Below are 21,310 nucleotides of genomic sequence, written 5' to 3'. Positions count from 1 at the left end.
GGGCAGGGCCATAGCCCAGGAACAGAATGTCTGCTTTGCATGAATGGCATCTCAGGCTCAATCCCTCACATTTCTAATTCCAAAACCTTCTCTTTTTAGTAGACATCTTTCCCCATCTCTATAGGCATTGTTTTCTGATTACCGTATTTTTTGCTCTATAAGACTCACTTTTCCCCTCCTAAAAAGTAAGGGGAAATGTGTGCGCATCTTATGGAGCGAATGCAGGCTGCGCAGCTATCCCAGAAGCCAGAACAGCAAGAGGGATTGCTGCTTTCACTGCGTAGCGATCCCTCTTGCTGTTCTGGCTTCTGAGATTCAGAATATTTTTTTTTTCTTGTTTTCCTCCTCCAAAAACTAGGTGCGTCTTGTGGTCTGGTGCATCTTATAAAGTGAAAAATACGGTATTTTTAATTGTTGGCAAAGAGCCTCCTGACAGGATTTTCTGTGGCAAAGGCTGCTCCTGCAAAAGAAGCCAGAGTGCTTTAGAGAGACACTTCAATCTAGGGAGGTGTCTTATCCACAGAGTGGCAGCCAGCCCCTCTGCCTGTCCCACTGCTCCCATCACTAGCAGAGAATTAGCACCAGCATCAGTGCTGATTTTGGGTGAGGTGTCGCTAGCGCCAATTCTCTGCCAGCGGTGTAGGTGGCAGCACAGGCAACATGCCCACGTGGGCACTTCCTCAAGGGCCTGCTTCCTGAGGCAGCTGCTTCACCTTGCCTCGTGGTTGGGCCTGGCCTGTACGCACAGGATTCTGTGAATGAGAAAACAAACGTGGCTGCTGTAAGAAAACAACCCACACCAACTGCGGAAGCACATATCGTTTCGATGCCTCTGACCATCTCTATTCCCAGTGGCCAACCTTGGGGCCTCCAATTTCAGCAGTGCCCTGTGTGATGGCAAAATTCAGCGCCGCCCCCGCCTCTCACCATTCCATTCTACATCATAGTTGTGGCGCCCCCAAGGCTTTGCACCCAGTGTCCCATAAATCCACCTCTGCTATTTTATAGCCATTTCAAGCTGTTGGTTTTCAGCAGTGTCTAAGGCAGAATGAAAGCAACACCGGACGAGCAAACTCTCGCAATATTTCAGGCAACGACAGCTCCCCTGTGTCTGCAGGGCACTTCCTTCTGGTTAAATATTTGGAATTTTTCATAAACATCATTGGAAGAGACAGCGCGAGGTGAAATACCAGACGAAGCAAAATGCAGCCATAGCATCCCTCTCAGGTCTTTGGCAGCTTACCCGGACCAATCAATCTAACCACTCTGTCTCTTTTCTCTCCTATAATGATAAAAATCTATCAATTTTATGAGGGTTGTTTTTCTATAGCTGTTATTTTAAAGGTATTTTAGTTGTCCACATAGAGCCTGAATTTACACTGCGGTGGCAACATATAAGTGGGGATACATTTCAATAAAATTACCATTTCTATCATGATTTTGGGTTGTTGTTGCAGTTGTTAAAATGGAAATGGTGTCCCACTGGATTTTATCTCTGTATTCCGAAGTTGTTTTGTAGGAATCGGAATGTGTCTGAATGTGCTCTGAAAATCCAAGAGAACCTCTTGAGCTCTTTAGATGGTGATTTACAAGCCTCTCTTGTTGATTTAAATGCCATCTTTGCAATGCGTATGATGTTTTGTTGGTTGGTTTAAGGATTTGATAGCTGGTTTTTAGTTTTTGTTTAGAGCCATTCTAAAGAGCAGCTTCCAAGGCAGATTAAAAAAACAAAAACCCACACCTTTGAATTCACAAGGCTTATAAACCAAACGCAACAACAATAACCTGGCCAGCTAAAATCCAAGCTAAGAACAGAAGTCTAAATGACCTGGGGGGAAGTAAAGGTTTTCGACAGGGACTTTAAATATAATGACTTGCTGCCCAGCAAGACTTTAAGGGGAGAGACTTCCAGAGTCAGGGCCCTGAATCTTGAAGAGACAGAGACACTGTGGGCGGGTAGCTCCTGGGTCTGTACATTTGGTAGATGGCCTGTTCTGAACATGGTAGTGCTCGCCTTGAAGAAACAGGTATGTACTCTGAAGTTACCTCTCAATCCCAAACTATCACTCGAGGCCTAAAAGACCTCAGTGGTGAGAACTGATTTGCCAGCTACAGATAGGCTGAGACAGCCTGACTTCAGCGATCTAGTCTCTGATAACCTCCCAAATGGACTACTGCAATGTGCTCTGCATGGGGCTTCCCTTGGAGATGGTCCAGAAGCCACAGCTGCTGCAGAATGCTGCTGTGGAGCGATGAGATGCGCCACCAATCCATAAAGTACTGCACTGTTCGCCTGAAGGTTACTGGGTCCATTTCAAGGTGATAGTACTCGTGTACAAAGCCCTGAATGGCTTGGGACCCAAGTACTAAAAGCAGTGCCTTCCCTAATATCTACTGGCTCAGGCTTTGAGATCAGCAGGTGAGGCCCTGTCCATGGTCCCCTCAAACAAGGACGGCCTACAAGGTGATGACACCAAGCAGGGTCTTCTCAGTGGCAGCAACCCAGTTGCAGAATTCCCTCCCAGTGGATATCTGGTGGTCCCCCAAGCTATTCTCTTTCAGGCTTTGGTATGTACCACATTTTTCCGTGTATAAGACACCCCCCATGTATAAGACAACCCCTATTTTTTGGGACCGCAACAGAAATTGTCCAAAGTTGTTGAGCTAAGGTATGCTGCTTTTTAATTTTTAATGTGACTTTCTTTTAGCAAAAGAGAGAAAAGGGAATTCTCAAATGTTCTCTGTGAGGAGGGATTCACTATTAAACCACTCTGGAAATTGTAGCTCTCTGTGGGGGAATAAGGGTCTCCTAACAACTCTCAGCACCCTTAACTAAATTCCAAGGATTCTTTGGCGGCAGCCATGACTGTTTATAGTGCTACAGTGCTGCTGTAAATGTACTGACATGGCCCAAGTGAGGATTTCAACCTGGCCTCCCCAAGTCCCTGCCTTTTTACATCAGGTTTGCTTTCGAGTGGTTTTTTCAGTCACTGCACACAAGCGCACCAGAGCTTTGGTAAACAACAGTCTCAATGCAAGTATCAAGAGTGCATTTTATCAGTGGAGCCCGCATGCACACTGGCAAAATAGAAGAGTGTGGTGGCACTGAAAGCTCCAGCACTACACTACAGGGGGGCATCCCATGTCATCACCAGGGGCTGCCTCTAGGTCTCTGGCTTGGGCCCTGAAATCTAAGGGTCTGGGATACTCCTGACTTGGCAACCCTGCCGGCAAGCAGTGCAGGTGTTTAGCAACATATGCGATGTGAGTTCTAACTGGGATTCCAGCCAGTAGCCATTCCTCAGCAGTGCCTGATTTATGCACAAACTAAGTATGTTACAGCTTAGGGCCTCAAATTTTGTGGGGCCTCTAAATGCATGTTAAAGAAAAATAAATTGCAAGTTTTACATAATTGGTTAAAGAAAGGGGAAACAGGGAGACTCTGAGACAAGCATTCTCTGTTTTAGTTGGATTGTTAGTTTTTAATTGCATCATTGCCTATGTGCCAGTATATATGCAAATATGAAATACAATCATTTCTATTTTCGTTGTCCTTTCTGTTGGAATACTAAATGTTTTGTTTGGGGGGGTTGGGGGGGTGATGCTATGCAGCGTTTTAACATGACAGCTTAGGGCTTCGGCGTGCTTTAATCTGTCCCTGAACATCAAGGACCTTATGACAAAATATGGAATTAAAATATTTTGAATAAGGAAATCACATGCAGTACAAGTCTGCCAATATGTTAGAAAGAGTGGAGTCTGATTTACTAGGGCAGGTGGGACACTGCCCCAGCAACCTTACTCAGCCCTCAGCCAGCTCCCACCTGCCTGTCTTCTTGCTTATTCAAGGGATGACACTGCCTGATACATTTCAGCAGGTGTCGTGGGGCACCCCATGCCCCATGCCTGGTCCAAGGAGGAGGATGTTGGGAAGTCCCCAGCAGGAGCTGGGGGACTGTCGTGCGGCTCCCTGAGCAATCAACACAGAGGTGAGCAAGAGGAACAGGGAGGAGCACTCAGCACTGGAATCACAGTGTCTCACGATGATTGGAAAAGGCTAGTGGAGAAGGCTAGTGGAGTCTGGAGATCTAACACTGAGCAGAAGGAGTAGCCACTGGCAGAAGCTGATCAGATCAGAGGAGAGCCCCCAGTGCCTCCTTCCCCACCACCACTGTCACCTCAAGCACATCAGCAGGCAAGGAGAGAGGAGCAACACCAGTTGAGGGTCTGGCAGCATGTGGACAACAGCGCAACTCCGCTGACAGCTGAATGCAGGTGGGGAAATCCTGACTCCACTCTTTACAGCTGCTTGCAGGTGGGCAGACAAGCAACAGACAAGGGGCGCATTACCCCCACAACTGTAATCCATTAGGCACAATATGTACCCAATATTGGGATGGCAACTTAAGGTGTAGAAGAGATGGGCACCCTTGTCAACCCAACTTCCCTGGGTGGGTGTTTGGCAGAGGGGTTGTGTAAGGACTGAGGAGCAACAGAAGGTGGTGGAGCTTTGTCAGAGGAGGAGGGCGGTGGAGCCATGTTGGAGGGATGATCGGCAGGCGTCAAAGTCAAGAGCAGGGAGGGGTCAGGAGTGGGAGTAGCAGCAAGTCAAGAAGAGAGGAGAGAAAGGCTGCAAGCAGCCAAGTCGAACCGGGGGCTGGGGGTTTTGAACTGTGAATGATATTGGAGGAGCATTTGGTCTGAGAGCACTCCATCCCCCTGCCCAGACCTCAGTGCCAAATGCTGACCACAACAGAAGAGAGGAAGATGGGGACAAAACTAGGCTTTGTTGTCTCTATCAGGCATTGGCTCTGGCTCCCCCTACTGTTGGGCTCCCTGTCTTCTGCCCTACAAGTCACAATGGACACCAGTCGCCACTGATTAGACAGATCATAGCAACAACACACTACAAGACCTGCCAATGCATGTAGGACTGCAGAGATTGAGGTCCAGAGGGAAATTTGCCCATTAGTTCTCCAGTAGAAATTGCTCGTTACCAATACATCACCACAACCGAAGCTCCCAGAAAAACCATAAGTTCAGGGGGAATATCATAGATTCCAGACATCGCTTAAGTTTTTATAAAAGGGTCTGGGGATGTGCACAGGCATCAGGGGAAAGGCAAATGTCTTGCATGCAGAAAGGTCCCAGTTCACTCTCTGGCATCTCTATGTAGGACTGGGAAACATTCTTCCCTGAAACCTCGGGAAGCTGTTGCCAGTTATTGTAGATGAGGAATGGGGAACCCGTGGCTCTCCAGATGCTGTTGAACTCCAACTCCCATCAGTCCCAGCCAGCACAGCCAATGGTCAGGAATAATGGCAGTTGTAGTCTGTCAAGATCTGGAGGGCCACAGGTTCCCCATTCATCAAGTAGACAATGCTCAGCTAGATGGACCAATGGCATAACTCAGTAAAAAGCAGCCGCTTGTGTTTCTAGGTTCCTAGAGCTAGGATAGATGACTAGGAACAACACTGATTGATTCAGAATTAGTAGAAGGGGCATGAATCATGTTCTCCCTGGGATCCATAAATCCTCTCAGCAGTCTTCTGTTTTTCTCATTCCTCATCAGACTTTTGCCTTTGATGTGGACTCATTAGGCAACGGCACGGAGGGAAAATTGATTAGCTCTGCTCTGCAAGGAGAAGGGGGCTTTCCAGCAAGCTCCAAATAACAAACGTAATAAGGACAGAAGCCCTTGCCTTTTCAACGAATTCAGCATCAGGCTCTTGAAAGGGACGCACACTTGACAGAGTCATTGAGGAGAGGCTCAATTAGTTATCATAACTGACATCAATAGCAGTTGTCTGCTTTCATAAGGAGTCTGGCTTCATTGCCACTGTGAAATACAAAGGTTGTTTATCTCAATAACGAAGGATAAATTCAGATTCCTGGCATCAAAGCAGGGAGCCCAAGTGGAACCCAGAACAAATATTGTACTCAGAGACGGGTGAATCCGTCAACTTCAGTTTCTCTCAATTTTTAATTTTTCTATTCTTAAGTTCCATTCTCCAAATTTCCAAATCAGAAATTTAAGAATTTTTTTTAATGTCCTCGTGAAAATAATCAAAATTATAGTGCAAATTTCCCCTGATATACATAGTTCTGTCTGCAATTCTGCCTAATGTACGCAGTTTTGTAAAGCAATGTTGCCAAACACAATGCATTTCTGTGTGCTATTTGCACTAAAATGGGCATTTATATGAACACATTACCCTAGCAGAAGCAGTTTTACACAAATTACTTGGTTGGGGAACTGCACTGCAAAATTCAGAGAACTGAATTTTGAAGGATGGCCGTGTTTCAGCTCATATAGTGTCTCTGAAAGTGCAAATTAGGAAAATTAGCCCCCCAATGCAAATTAAATGTAATTTCTTTCCTAATGCTCCTGTTTAGCATTCCAGCCAGCCAACCATTCCCTTTTTCAGGCTGCTCCATTCCATTTCCTTTGTCTCTTCCTCTTTCCTAAGGAAGTCCAGTGTCTCACTGAGCATGCCTAGTTCTGACCAAGCTGTTTTTGGCAGAATTGTGCACAAATGGCAGTGAAGATTAACACCTCAACAGTTTTTTAGAGGTTGGGGCTCACCTTTAGCCATGGCAGGTGCACAGCTTCTTTCTTTCTTTTTCTAATGCCGCCCCCCTCCCCTCCCCATCATTGCAAAGAGTATCAGCAGCAGCAACTGTACTGGCAAACGAAGCTCAATTGAGTTGGAATCACTAAATTACATAGTTTACATAGTTTACATACATACAACTAAAGCTGATTCTTCTCCACCCAAATATCTGAAGTACTGTCACATGGAAGATGGAGTAAGCTTGCCTTCTGCTACATCAAAAGATAGGACCCAAACAGGTGGAGTCAAATGGCAAGAAAGGAAATTCCAACTAAGCTTTAGGAAAAAAAAATTGACTGCAAGAGCTGTTCAGTGGTGGAATGGACTGCCTTGGAAGATGGTGGACTCTCCTTCACAGAAGGCTTTTCAACAGAGATTGAACGGCCGTCTCACAGAGATTATACAAATTTAGATAGATAGATAGATAGATAGATAGATAGATAGATAGATAGATGATAGATAGATAGATAGATAGATAGATGATAGATGATAGATGATAGATGATAGATGATAGATGATAGATGATAGATAGATAGATGATAGATGATAGATGATAGATGATAGATAGATAGATAGATAGATAGATAGATAGATGATAGATAGATATAACATAGCTGTTATTCCTGTGTTCCAGGGGTTGTGCTAGATGACTCTTAAGGTCCCTTCCAACTCTGTTATGTTACGATTGCTATTTGTTGTCCTCCAATGAGATTTGGGGAAGCTCAACTGGAATGTAAGATGAGGTTCAGACTGAACACAACACCAGGCTGGATACAAGCTGTGCTCTGAAAAACACTAAGATCTGAAGTTGTTCCAGGAACAAGTAAGCTGCAATAAAGCCCTTTTATAGTAGCATTACCAGGTGCAGCCTAATTCTTAACATCACCCATGCTGCAAAATTCTGCTCTACTTGAAGGGGCTCAGCAGTCTCTAGCAATCTCCTACTGCAACAGAGCAGTGCAGCCTAAGATCTTCCAGGATCTTGAACAGGCGAGTCCTTGAAGCCAGGGGATGGCGGTATCACATCCTTGAGCTGTGGGGATGGGGGGCACTGACCACACAAGTTCATCTTGTAGCCGTGCTTTTGCATACCCGTCCATTCAGATTTGCAGTCGTTGCCTCCATCACCTGCGGAAGAGGAATCTGACTCCTAGTGCCTGTCACTCATGGGATTTTCACTCCTAGGAGGAGACTCTTGTGGGGTTTTCCCCCTCAGGTGCTAAAATAACTTGCTTAGTCTTATGTATTATGCACTTCGACTTGGAATGTGTCTGTGGGTGGGAACACTCTTTTGATGTCCTGCCTCAGGCAGCAGAATGTATTGCACCAGCTGTGATGCTTGTGAACAATTCACTGCTTTATGCCCCCTCCTTTCACTTCCCTGTCTTGCCGTTTAGAGTGTAAGCCTGGCAGGCAGGGCCTGTTGTCTTGTTTTTGTTTGTGTACTGCACCTAGTTAATGTAGGTGCTCGGAAAAGCATAAATTAACAAATAAAGTAAGATTTAGAGGGGCACGTTGCTATACCTGCTGGTGTGCAACAGACCAAGGAAGCCTGGAGCTGAATAATGTTCCTAGGAATCAAAGGCGCCATCCAAGTTCCAAGAAGCTAACATCCTGACATATAAAGAGAAGCACTTGTAGGCAGGCGGGTGGATACAGGGAAGCAGATAAAGACACTGTGAGACAGTGATGCTCTGCATCCAAGCCCTTTAGTAGATCAGCTGCCCTTGATGCTAGTGCAAAAAGTGACTACTAGGCTGGTAAGCAAGAAAGCCCAATGGGACCATGAGCCACCAGTCCTGAAAGCACCACCTTGGCTGGCAGAGAGTTACTAGATCCAGTCCAAGATCTTAGCATATAAAGCCATAAATGGCTTGGAACCTGAGTATCTAAAAGAGCACCTTCCACAGCTCTTTTCTTCCTCCCTCTGGGAAGTACGCCTTCTTTATGCAGTGATGCAGGGGAAAAACTGGACCTGCTTGTTTTTGTTGCAGGCCCCTATTCCAATGGAGCAGCAGCATGCAGCAAAAGCAAGAAGACCCCCTGTTTTTCTGCAGCTTACTTTTTTCTGTGCATCTCTGTTCCAAAGAGGGAACAGGCATGCTCAGCTAAACAGATCAAGATTTAACCACCCACTGTCAGCTGTTATGCAGGGGTTAAACCCTACTGGGAACCCACAATATTAGGAAATTGAGTCCCACCCTCCCAGCCCATCAGCTGACATTCTAAGTGATGTCTGCTGATTGACAGCTGGGAGTGGTTTGAGGAAAATGGCTTTGAAAGGCAAAAGGGACCCCCTGTGGGGTGAAGATTGTCCTGTGGGCCAGAGGTTCCCCACCCCTGGACCAGAGTTTATTTTGAACCATAACTCCTGTTTTACACTTAATGACAAACCAGGAATTGGTGGAAGCAAATTCTGAAGCTGCATGCAACACTGTTTTTCCACTAGCACAACAGATTTCCTGTTTTAATTGTTCTAACCTGTCCCAGGACCTTAAGCTGCAGGGCAGGTAAGTTGTTGTTGTTTTGTGGTGGTGGTATAAAAGACACTTTAGTTGTGGGGAGGAGGGATTAGCCAAGAACTGTAGCAGGATACTCAAGAAGTGTGAAAGCCAGTGGATGACTAAATTCTGAACCACTCTCTAGCCCAGAAGGTTAGCCTGCATCTCAAAGACTGCATCACAAAGACCGACTTCCTCAAGCATTCTGCTTTAATTGGGAATGGGGGGAAGAAATAGGGGGAAACATGGGGAATGAGGGAAAGAAAGATAATCAAAAATATGCATACAAAACCTGCTTGGGGGCGGGGGGAATATGAGCTTGCTGAGTCAACTCCCTATTATTCACAAGAATCATTAATGAGAATATTAATGGGAATAATGAATACTATCACTTTGAAAGATGTTATCAACATGATCACTTTCAATTGTTGTGAATCACAGATACTTTGGAAGCACGCCTCCGCAAACACTTGCACAAACGCTGAAGTGTGGGAAATGGAGACACAGCCTAACAAGCGTTAACTAATCAGAGTGGCACATGGGGAAACCGAGACCTGAACTTGGTTCGAACTCTCAGGATGTATCCGAAGGCATTCCGACTATCACATTTAAGAAGGGAGCCCATATTGATTTGCGGATGGTGATCAGAGAGCTGTGCTAAGGCCCTTTGGGCAGGATCCAGCATGAGCAGGGCAACAAGACCCTAAACTGTTCTCAGAGCTGAATAGTGAGATGAATATCAAGCATGGGGGTTTTATTCCAGGGCGCCTGGTCAAGAAAGCTGCTGACAGCCGGCTGAGGTCATGGTCGCCGGAGCAGAGGTGAGCAGTTGCCCAAAGCGGGTGAGATAGCAGGACAGAATCAATGCCTGTTCTGCTCTGGGATAAGCTAAAGGTATTATAGCAAATGTTTAAAAAATACCAAAGGTCAAAAGCAAGGTCAAAGCACCACACAGGAACAAGGCTGAGGTATGGAAGTGCTGCAGGACATGAGCACAGAGGACCTGAGGCTATGACCTCATCAATACAAGTTACTGAGTGTTCTCTGCATCTCTGGCAGACTATAAACATCAATGGTATTAATATGCTTGTCCTTGTCCTTCCATCTTGCTTGCTCAATTCCAACCATGACCCACCACCACCACCTCTGACCATCTGGTTAACTGCCCTATATGTATCAGAACCGTGGCTTTTCTTGTGATAGGAGGACTTTTGGGGGCGGTGCAGAAGCTCCCAAGAAGGCATCGTCCCTCAGTTATTGAAGCAGCTGTGACTATGAAGCAGGGACAGTAACTGGATTCTGTATGAGATTAAGAACATAGGAAGACCCTGCTGGTTCAGGCCAAGGGTCCAGCATTTTGTTCCCAATGTGGCCAACCAGATGCCTGTGGAAAACCCACAAGCAGGAGGTGAGCACAAAAGCTCCCTCCTCTACTGTGGTTCTCATCAACTGGTATTCAGAAGAATTGCTGCTTCCAACTTTTGGGGCAGAACACAGCCTTCACAGTTAGTAGCCATTGGTAACCCTCTCCTCCATGAGTTTGTCAAATTCTCTTTTAGAGCTACCTAGGGTGTTGGCCAAAAGGGACATGGGTGGCACTGTGGGTTAAACCACAGAGCCTAGGACTTGCCGATCAGAAGGTCGGCGGTTCGAATCCCCACGACGGGGTGAGCTCTTGCTGCTTGGTCCCTGCTCCTGCCAACCAAGCAGTTTGAAAACATATCAAAGTGCAAGTAGATAAATAGGTACCGCTCCGGCGGGAAGGTAAACGGCGTTTCCGTGTGCTGCTCTGGTTCGCCAGAAGCGGCTTAGTCATGCTGGCCACATGACCCGGAAGCTGTACGCCAGCTCCCTTGCCCAATAAAGCGAGATGAGCTTTATCTCATCTCATCGACCCCAGAGTCGGTCACGACTGGACCTAATGGTCCCTTTACCTTTACCTTAGGGTGTTGGCCAACACTGTGCAAGCAAGTTCCATAAGTTTAACTATGCACTGAATGAAGAAGTACTTTCCTTTCATTTGTCCTGAATCTCTGAGCATTCAACTTCAGTGGATGTCCACAAGTTCCAATGTTATGAGAGGGGGAGGGTCTTTGTTTTGTTTTTTCAGTTTTCTGCTTCTAAAATGTTGTCCAGATCAGTTGGGGTCCAACCGCTTCTAGCACCATGCTAACTTCCCCTGCACCAAACCACAGTTTAGTGTTTATGTGCATGATCAGATCTTGGTGAGGTGGGATACAGTTGGGATTCTAGAGAAGCATTATTCTGGAGGAAAAGTGAACAGCTAAATTTTGAAAGAAGGGGTGGTTTTTTTGTCTGTGTTTTAAACCTAGCAGTTCATTCTCGCCACAAGTAATTCCCACATCTGTTTCTTGTTGTTTTAATTTGCAAAGGAGCGCAATGGTGACAGCGGGGATTTTCAAATTAAAACTGAAGTAATAGAAGATGCTGTTCTTTCAAAACTTTTATTTATTTCCAATTTCATGGAAAGCTATGCCCCTCCATGCAAAGCTTTCACCACCCCCACCAAATTAAAACTATGATGGAAGCTGAAGTGACAGAAGGACATGACTGCACAATTTCATTTTTAAACTGAAATTAAAAACTTACTAACACTTAAATGGCACATATGAAGAATTCTGCTAGCTACATTCTAGAAATGGAATTACTGACCAGATTAAGACTGGGATAGAATTAACCATGATGATCACCCACATGGATAGCTTATTAAAGGGAGGGTTAGAAAAATTCATTGGAGGATCAGATTACCAATGGCTACCATCAACACTGGCTATGTCCCACTCCCACTGTCAGCCAGAGGCAGTATGTCTATCACAAGTGGGAAGGTCACTGTTGCACTCAGGACCGACTTCTCGTGAGCATCCGATTAGCCACTGTGGGAACAGGATGCTGGACTGCATGGATCTTTGGCCTGATCCAGCAGCTTTTCTTGCATCCAAATTGCAAGAATCCCAGAACAATCATGGAAGCAAATTAATCCACCTTGCTCATCCCAACTATAATTGCATATTGTCGATTTTAATTACAGTGCATTGTATTTTTAATACCGTCTTGTTTGTAAGCCACCCAGGGAGTAGTTATCAATGGATTGTCCTATAAACTAATAAAACACATACATATCAATCCCAGGGCACTTTTCGGCTCAAAGCCACATAGGAAGAAGTTTGCTCCATAAATTGCAGGCCTACGTGAGATGATACAACTGCTGGCTCCTCAATTTACATACCGATCTAATGAGGGACACATCTCGGCTGTGGTGCTGAGAATTACATGGGTGTCCAGCTCATCCTGCATGATGCTCCGAGTGGTATATATGGGGCACACAGTCTCCTAACCAAGTAGTAGCTACATCCAGAGCCAGTTAGATTAAAAGGTGGGACTATCAGAGCAATCCAAACACCTAACTAGAAGATGCAAGGATTAATGGAAAGATGCAGCTGTTGCAGCATCCCCAGCCTTGTTGCTTGTGATGTCCAGGGCCCACATTTTCACTATCCTAGCTCTGCAGCAACTGAGACTGGGCCTATTGCCATCATGTGATGGCAGCAGGTGTCTCAGAATCCAGGATAATTTCCATGGCTGCTGGGATAGATCAATATGCTGGACTAGGTGGGTGTTGGGCCTGATCCAGCATGCCTTTTCTTAGGATCTTATACTGGGCACAAAGAAGAGTTAGCCCAGCTCTGGATTTCCCTGCCTCTGGATGTTGTGGGAAGAGATTATGGGCCCAAATTAAATTGATGGAAGGAGATCAATACCACATAAGAGGACTTGCTGGTCCACATCTGACATGGGTAGAAGAGCCCCACCCCAAATCCTCAACTCGTGGCCAATGCACTTGGAGGGTTTCTCAGGAACAGCACAAGTCGGAGCTGAAAGAGTGCCAGTCTTGAAGCTTCAATCTCCTTTCTAAAGTTCAGTGTTATTTAAATGATCAGTGGCAAACAGACAGCCTGGCACCCCTGGGCCAATGCAAGCAGCCTCGCAAGTGCTTCAGTCAAAGATCAGCTAACAAGGATGTCTGAAAGCATTAATATTGCTGAATATATCCATACAATTAGCACCACTACAAAAGTTGCCTGTGCTTATAGCTGCCGATACAGCTGTAGTACACCCTGGTGCAGCAACTTAATCTGTGTCAATCACTGCCGGCAACATGGTACAGCGCAGGGGGAATCTCCCTGTGCTCAAGGGCTGCTTCCAGTAAAGGCTGGCAACTGTTCACATCCGAAAAAGGCTGGCACAGGCAATAGTGCTATTACGGCACAGAAGGAATTTCTGCCACTATGGAAAGTACTTTTGATGGGTACTGCTCTCCACTAGAAGAGGAGAAAGGAGGGGTTTTGATTACAAGTGCTGCAAAAGTTGCACTCTGATACCTGTAGAGGTGACCAAACTCTTCCCTAGTTCTTAAATTAAAACCCATCTGCACTATACATTTAAAGCAGCATCACGGCTTCTGCCAAAAATCCAGGAAATTGTATTTATTGAAGGGTGCTGACTGAGTTCTTGTTAGGAGTCCGCCAATTTGAGAACTACAATTAACATAATAAGAAACTGCTTTGCACCAAGTTAGACCATTGGTCCAGGAGTGTCAACACTGGCCAACAGCAGCACTCCAGAGTTTCAGACAGGTGGCATTCCCAACCATACCTGGAGATGCCAGGGATTGAACCTAGGACCTTTTGCATGCAAAGCAGATGTTCTACCACTGAGCCACAGTCCTTCCCTGAAATCCCAGAGTTCCCTGGGAAGAGGAATTGATTGTTAAACTATTCTGGAAATTATAGCTCTGACAGTGGAATAGGGTCACCTAACAACTCTCAGCACCCTTAACAAATGACAGTTCCCACCATTCTTTGTAGGGAGCCATGACTGTTAAAAGCAGCTTAATACTGCTTGAAATGCACAGGGGCCTAACTTGGAAATGACTCAAACTTGGAGAGTTTAGATTTCCCTCTCAGTGCAATGCAATGCAATCCATTCTGTTTCCTACTGTGGCCAACCAGATGCTTTCATGAATCCCACAAGAGAGCACATGAGGCTACTATGTAGAGTCAACAAATCATATGATGGAGGAACTTTTCATATCATGCACCACTTCTCAATGCCCAATGATTCTTCCAGCAGCTGTACTACTTTTCTGAAACATAGAGAGGTTGGTAACCAGAGACACAAGAGCCATACTGCTGTAATGCTCAGCTTCCCCATGCTCTTTGTAAGGCTGGGGAGCTGTCCAGCAGGGCAGGAGCTGCTCTAGCATGGGAGCTATCCAACCAAAGACCCAGAACTAACATGTGGGACTAGGAGATGAGTTGAATGAAGCACTGCATCACCAACAGCTTGGCAGCAGTTGACCTTGCTGCCTCTACCTCTTTCTGGCGCATCAGTGGGAGACACCTGATGTTCCTTATCATCTCACTTCATCCCACGGAGGGCTCAGAGAAGGAAGGTTTTGTGTTGGCATGTATGCACTGCACCTTCTGATGCCTTGGACCTGACTCATTGCCAGTGGAACACAGAAAAATGCTTCATGCAGCCAAATGAGTTGTCTCCAGGGATCAGTGTTGCCTACTCATGACTCTCAGCAGCTCTCAAAGACCTCTGACTTTCCAGCCACTTGCTAACCTGGTCCACTTTTTAGCTGGAGACGCCAAGAACTGAAGAAGGGAACTTCTACATGCACAGCATGTGCTCTTCTCTTGAACTACAATCCACTGCATCCCACGGTCATGTGTGAAGCTCAGCAACTGGTAGGCATAAGAACTCAAGAGGACATCTGGTCCCCTAAGTCTGCAAACTGCAAACTGCAAACTGCAAACTGCACACCACACCAGGTGGTGTGATGACAGTAACATCACAGGTGGGACATCTTCCAGGGCAGTGTGCTTTACCACCACCTTGTTGTTTAGTCATTTAGTCGTGTCCGACTCTTCGTGACCCCATGGACCAGAGCATTCCATGCACTCCTGTCTTCCATCGCCTCCCGCAGTTTGGTCAAACTCATGCTGGTAGCTTTGAGAACACTGTCCAACCATCTCATCCTCTGTTGTCCCCTTCTCCTTGTGCCCTCAATTTTTCCCAACATCAGGGTCTTTTCCAGGGAGTCTTCTCATGAGGTGGCCAAAGTATTGGAGCCTCAGCTTCAGGATCTGTCCTTCCAGTGAGCACTCAGGGCTGATTTCCTTAAGAAAAGATAGGTTTGATCTTCTAGCACCGCCTCAGTATTACCCAAGAGAGCACTAAGAGGCAAGGTGTAAATAGCTATCAGACTTTGAAAAGCTGGTGTCACTGGATCAAGGTCATTGGTTTTGATGAATTAATTAAACTAAATAATTTTAATTGGATTTTGAATAAACATGGAATTAATTCTTACTGTTTTGAATTGTATTGTGTTCTAATCTTCCTTAGTAGAGCTTGCAAACTGCTATTCTGAATGCTTTTTACAGGGTAGGGGGCACTGGAGATGAAATTATGGAACAAATGAGTGGTGCCCTGAAAAGGTTTGGGAACTACTGTACCAGGGTGTTGATCTGGGGGTGGGTGTTCTGTCAGAGTCCACTGCCTTGTCATGAACCTGGAATGCACTGGGTCCAGTGGTGGGTTCTCCCCTCTCCAGGATCTCAGAACTTCTGACTGAAGGATGGTCCTGACAGGGCGTGGGTGGGACACAACACACCCTGTGAGTTTGCAGATGAATGAGACAGCATTCTTAACCGCCTCAGACCACCCCACTCCCAGTTCAAGAAAATAAATAGATAAAAAGGCAGCATCCTTGACCTCCAAAGAGCCAATTAGGGCGACCTTGGGATGTTGGATGCTGTCAGTGTAGAGCTTGCTCCCTTTATGCAGCACCGGAGCTGCAAGGCAACATGTCATGTCAAGTGATGCCCTGCACTGTCCACAAGGTCATGGCAGTTCAGTCAGGAACCTCAGAGAGATTTTCCCAGCCTCCTCCTCTCTCGCACACACAGTGCCCCAAGAGAAGAAGAGCAAAGTGACAGGAACAGGGCAAGCCAACTCTGCTCCCAGCATCCTCTCACATGCCTTTGCATCCTCAGCCTCCCTTTGGGGTACCCAAAGAGAACAAGATGTCCCTGCAAGGCAAGGGGACAATGCCAGGCACCCTCGCTAGAATGATTCAATTCCTGGGTGCCCCTCGTTCTGTCCCTGCAGCAGCAGCAGCAGCCCAGCGGTTGTCATGAGGGGAGTGCAGAAAATAATCCCACAGCAATCATCTCTTCCTTTGCTGATCAAATGCAAATCTGCACTTCCACTGAAGGTGGGAGTGGGGGAGAGAGAGAGAGAGAGAGAGAGAGAGAGAGAGAGAGAGAGAGAGAGACAGCACGGTGCCAGCACTCTGTGAACTATGTTGGGATCAGTGAACATGTAACAGGGGACTGACCAGAAATAAAATGAAAAAGACAGACAGGGAGAGCAAAGGGGAGATGAAGAAAGGAGGTGCGGAGAGACAGGCAATGGTGGGAGGGGACTTCCATGAGCACAGACAAAGGCCCAGACAAGAATACAGAAAACGGAAAGGCAGGTGTGTGCCTAGATCCGTAAAGTGGAAGGGGCATAGTTCAGAGGTAGAGCATCTTTTTTGCAAGCAGATTCAATCCCCTGGAAGCTTCAGGTAGGACTGAGAATGTCCCTTGTCTGAAAGTCTCCTGATCAGTGCAGACAGTACTGTGCTAGATGGATGTGTGGTCTGATTCAGAATAAGGCAGCATTTTATGTTCCCATTTTGAGGGGAATGGGGTATCTCAGTTGCAGAACAGCTACTTTCCATGCAGAAGGTCTCTGCTGCAATCCCTTGGCATCTCCAGATAGGGCTGAAAGTGCCACCTGTCTTAAAGCTTGGAGAGCTGCTGCCAGTCAGTGTAGGCAATACTGTGCAAGGTGGACCAATACTCTGACTCAGTAAAGAGCTAAGTTCCTATAGAGTTACTTCACACTGGGGGGTAGCCCTTTCATCTGAATTTTTTTTTGGGGGGGGCTGGCCCCCGCCCCTCTACTTAGTGCCCCTGTTGTTAAACTACTCTGGAAATAAAGCCATCTCTACCCAGCCCCTCTCCTCCTGTAGAAGAGAGCAGGGAATCCTGAGCCATGACAATTGGCCATTATTCTCATCAATTGGCCTTCTTGGCAGTGGCGCCCTCCCTGTGGGGTGCCCTCCCATCAGATGTCAAGGAGATAAAGCACTAAACAACTTTTAGAAGATGTCTGAAGGCAGCCCTGTATCATGAGGTTTTTAATATTTGATGTTTTATTATGTTTTTATGTGCTGGAAGCCGCCCATAGTAGCTGGGGAAACCCAGCCAGATGGGCGGGGTATAAATAATAAAATTATTTTCATTGCTGACTGCTCCAAATATGACTCAAGAGTCTAAACTAAGCAGGCAGGCAGAACATTTGTTCTCTCAATGCAGACTTCCTGAAGCTGGTGCCTTCCAGATGTTGTGGATTCCAAATTCCCACCATCCCTGACCAAGAGCCATGCTGAAGTGGCTGATGGGAGTTGTAGTCCAAAACATTGGGTAGGGAGACCAAGTTGAAGAACCGTAGGAACCTGCCTAATACTAAGTCAGACCACTGGTTCATCTAGTTCAGTCCTGTCTACACTGGCTGGCAGCAGATCTACAGGGTTTCAGGCAAGCCCTGTACTAAATGGAGATGCAAGAGATTGAATGTGGGTCTTTGTGCATGCAACACAGATGTTCTACACTTGAGCTACAGCCCCAGCTATCAGGGCACAAGCTTTGCTAGAAAAACTTTGCTAGGTCTGGGTCATGTTTGCTAACTAGGGAGCATTGAGGGGAGGCAGTGGCCTGGATCTGAATTTGGAACAAAGGGACAGAGATCAAGAGCAGAAAGCTCTGCTAATGAAGCCTGAATCACTAACAAGCTCTACTTGGGAATTCCCAGCTGAGACACCTGGAACAATTCGGGTCATGCCTCCACTATGGCAATCCAGTTAGTGGTGCCTCGAGTCATCTCTAGAGAGAGAAAGAGAGAGACGGGATTTGCATCAACAGAGCCAGCAGCCTGCTTGAAAGGCTCAGGGAACAATACAGCAGAGCAAATGCTGCAGGAGGTCGTTGCCGAAAAAGAAAAGGGAAAAGTCAATCAGAGGCAGAGCCATGCACTTCAACTGGCACTGTTTGCAGCAGTTAATGTTCCAGAGACCCCTCTGCCCATTTTTCCCCCATCGCGTGCAGCAAACAGTTTCCCCAAGTTCCCGCTGACATGGCTTCCCCTACTGAGGGCACTTTTCTCTTAAAAGGAATCATAATGCACAGCCCAGGGAGACAAGAGAGCGTGCCTATCATAATCAACTCAAGAGACACTATTATTAACCACCAGAGCACACACTTCCTGTAGCTGCAGAGACTCAGACATCCGCGAGTTGCAAATTCAGTGTCTAGGTTAGAAGGGCTCGAAGGTTTCCTTCCCTTTCTTTTTTTCAATGGTGGAAATTAGTTCCATTTCCCATCTTTGTCACTGACAAGTTTCTCACCCAAGGCTGAAGACTGGTGTAGCATTTTAAGAGAGGTAAAGGAGGTCAGACACCTTGCGCTGTTGCTGCCTTCCAAGAACAGACTTCCTTCTTCTTCTTTTCTGTTCCGATGAGAACTCAGGGAAGAGGCAAACAGCTCTGCCGGTTTTCAGCATGGCAGATGTGGGGATCCTTTGTTCCACCACGTTGGCCATGCTTGCTGGGGCTGACGGCAGTTGTAGTTCAGCAACATGTGAAGGGCCAAAGGTTTCCCACACCTGCTGTGTGGCAAGAAACAGGCATTGCTGGACTGGGATCAGAGGGAGAAGATGATGTCAGAGGTGGACCATAGGCACCTGGGTGAAGTGCCATGAGCTCTGAGGCAAAACCAGTAGTCAGGATTGAGGAATAAGTCAGAACCATAGAGAAAACCAAGAGGCAAGGAAAGAAATCAGAAGTCAGGCTCATAGAATATCACACACACACACGGAAACACCAGAGTTTAAGAAGACATTGTTGTGCAAGTAAGGAAGTAAGGAAGCCCTTCTATATCCCTTCCTGTCCAGAAGGATACAATGAATAGCCTAGTGGACGGAGTCAGACCAGGGGCTGAGAACACTGAAAAGCTGCAACCTACAGTTTGGAGGTTACCCAGATGGAGGCGCTGCACAAAAATCCAGCAGTTCCCAAATAATGGAGAGAGCAGGTAAGGGAACAAGTAGCAGTGGCACAGAGAAGGAGGAGGAGGAGCAATTGATACCATCCAGCAGCAATTTCAGGAAGGGCCATAACTCAGTAGCAGAGAACCTGCTTTGAATGCAAAACAGCCCAGTTCTAATCCTGGGTATCTCCTGTTGGGATAATTAGATAGCAGATGATGGATAAAGCCCCTGGGAATTGCTACCAGCAAGAATAGACAATTCTGGGTTAAATGGAGAAGTATGATCCAGCATAAAGCAGCTTTCTGTGTTTGTATGACCTTCATTGGTGTCAGAGCCAGCCAGTGGGCAACAGTCTGAGGTGAGGCAGAAACCAGAAGCCATGGGACAATGAAGTAGCCAGGGGCAAAGAACAAGTCCAAAGCAAAGGAGCCAGGCTTGAGGAACAAGCTCAAACAAAGGTCAGGACCAACGGACAAACAAAGGATGCAGGGAAAGTAGTAGTGCAGTGGTAGGGCATCTTCTTTGCATATAGAATGTCCCAGGTTCAACCGCTGGCCTCTCCAGGTTGTCTGAAACTCCGGAGAGCTGTAGCCAAGCGCCGTAGACAACACAGAGCTGGATGGATCAATGGTCTGTTTTGGTATAAGGTAGCTTCCTCAGGGCAGCCCCACATGTTCCTACAACCCTGGCGTATTAGTAGTAGTTTATAAAAGAGCCTTTTAAACATCCCTACATGCCACCTTATTTCCCCAAAGACAGATAATTAAATAAGGAATAATAAGGGGAGAGGGGAGAGAAAGGGAGGGGAAAATAAAGATGAAGAAAGCACAGGAGAGGGAGAGGGAAGGACAAAGAAAACATACCAGATGGTCTGTAATAATGCTTTCTTTTAATGCTGCATATATTTGCACAAAATGTGCCCATATTTCTTTACACCTCTCTTCCATACCTAGATTTTTATATGCTACTCTCTCTTTGTCTTCCAGGTCCACTAAATCTAAGATCCAGGTAATCTAATGTCTGGTTGAGTTTTGTCTTTCCATTGATGTAATGCCTGTGTTTAAGCAACCAATGCTGCTCTTTTGATTCAAGCCTATTAGAAGATTCTTCACGTCCTTGTACTATCCTATTATGCTGTGGTCCTGGGACTCACAGGGCGGTGGTAGTAATAAACAGGCCAAGTCAGTGCAGATAAGCAGGTCAGAGCAAAAGGCAGGGAAAAATTAGGTCAGGCAAAGATCAACAAGTCCAGGCAGGTATCTCTAAACAGATCAGAACCCTGGATAGCTCTCGGCATGCCTTACTGGATGAGTTTTAGGAGATGATGTCTCAGCCAAAAGCTGGAAGCATCTGAAGCCTAATGCAGCCTGGCAAAGCCTAAACTGCACTTGGCTCCATCTACTTGAGGGGGTGGAAGTGCCAGTATAAAAGACATGTGTACAGTTCTGTAGGCGCTGACTTATATGCTGTGAAAGAGATGGGAATATTATCAGAGGGTCATTCTTCTACTCGGAAGAAATTGGGGGAGCTATGTCCTTAGAGCAAGAGAGGGATAATGAGGGTCTTCCCACTAAATGGAGCAACCCTTTAGGAGGTACTAGTTCTTGGGAGGAAAGCGTAGTATTTCCCTTTCTGCCTGGGGCACCGGGGCAGCCTTACCCATCTTCCCAAAACCCATTCAGATTTAAACATGAATACTCTTGGCCATAAATTATAGACCATGGGCACCAGTGGCTGATAAACCACTTCATCCCCAGCCTTTTATTAATCCAACCTGCTGCCAACAAGCTGTGACTGTTCCTTTACTCGGTTTCTGAAGCAATGATCATTTATCAGTTTAACGTGGCCCCTGTTGGTGAACACAACTGTAAATCTGGATCGCAAGAGCCGGCTTCTGTCGGAAAGATTCTCTCTCTTTCCCTTTGCTGTCTCAGGTTAGTCGTTAACACTTGCCTAATTGCAGGCATCAGTGACAGTAAACACATCCAGCTTGGAGACAGCCAAGGACTTAAG

The 21,310-nt window shown here is 46.3% G+C and overlaps 1 protein-coding gene across 7 annotated transcripts in view; it reads right to left on the bottom strand.

Annotated features, from left to right (window-relative positions):
- The window catches only part of PTPRU (protein tyrosine phosphatase receptor type U), a 360,572-nt gene that overhangs the window by 149,333 nt on the left and 189,929 nt on the right, over positions 1 to 21,310 (bottom strand). The gene's annotated exons all lie outside the window — the stretch shown is intronic.

The sequence above is a fragment of the Podarcis liolepis genome, assembly GCF_965112155.1.
Source record: "Podarcis liolepis genome assembly, chromosome: 7".
Taxonomy (NCBI): domain Eukaryota; kingdom Metazoa; phylum Chordata; class Lepidosauria; order Squamata; family Lacertidae; genus Podarcis; species Podarcis liolepis.
The sequence above is the reverse complement of the archived record's forward strand: the minus strand, read 5'-3'. Positions and strand labels throughout refer to the sequence as shown.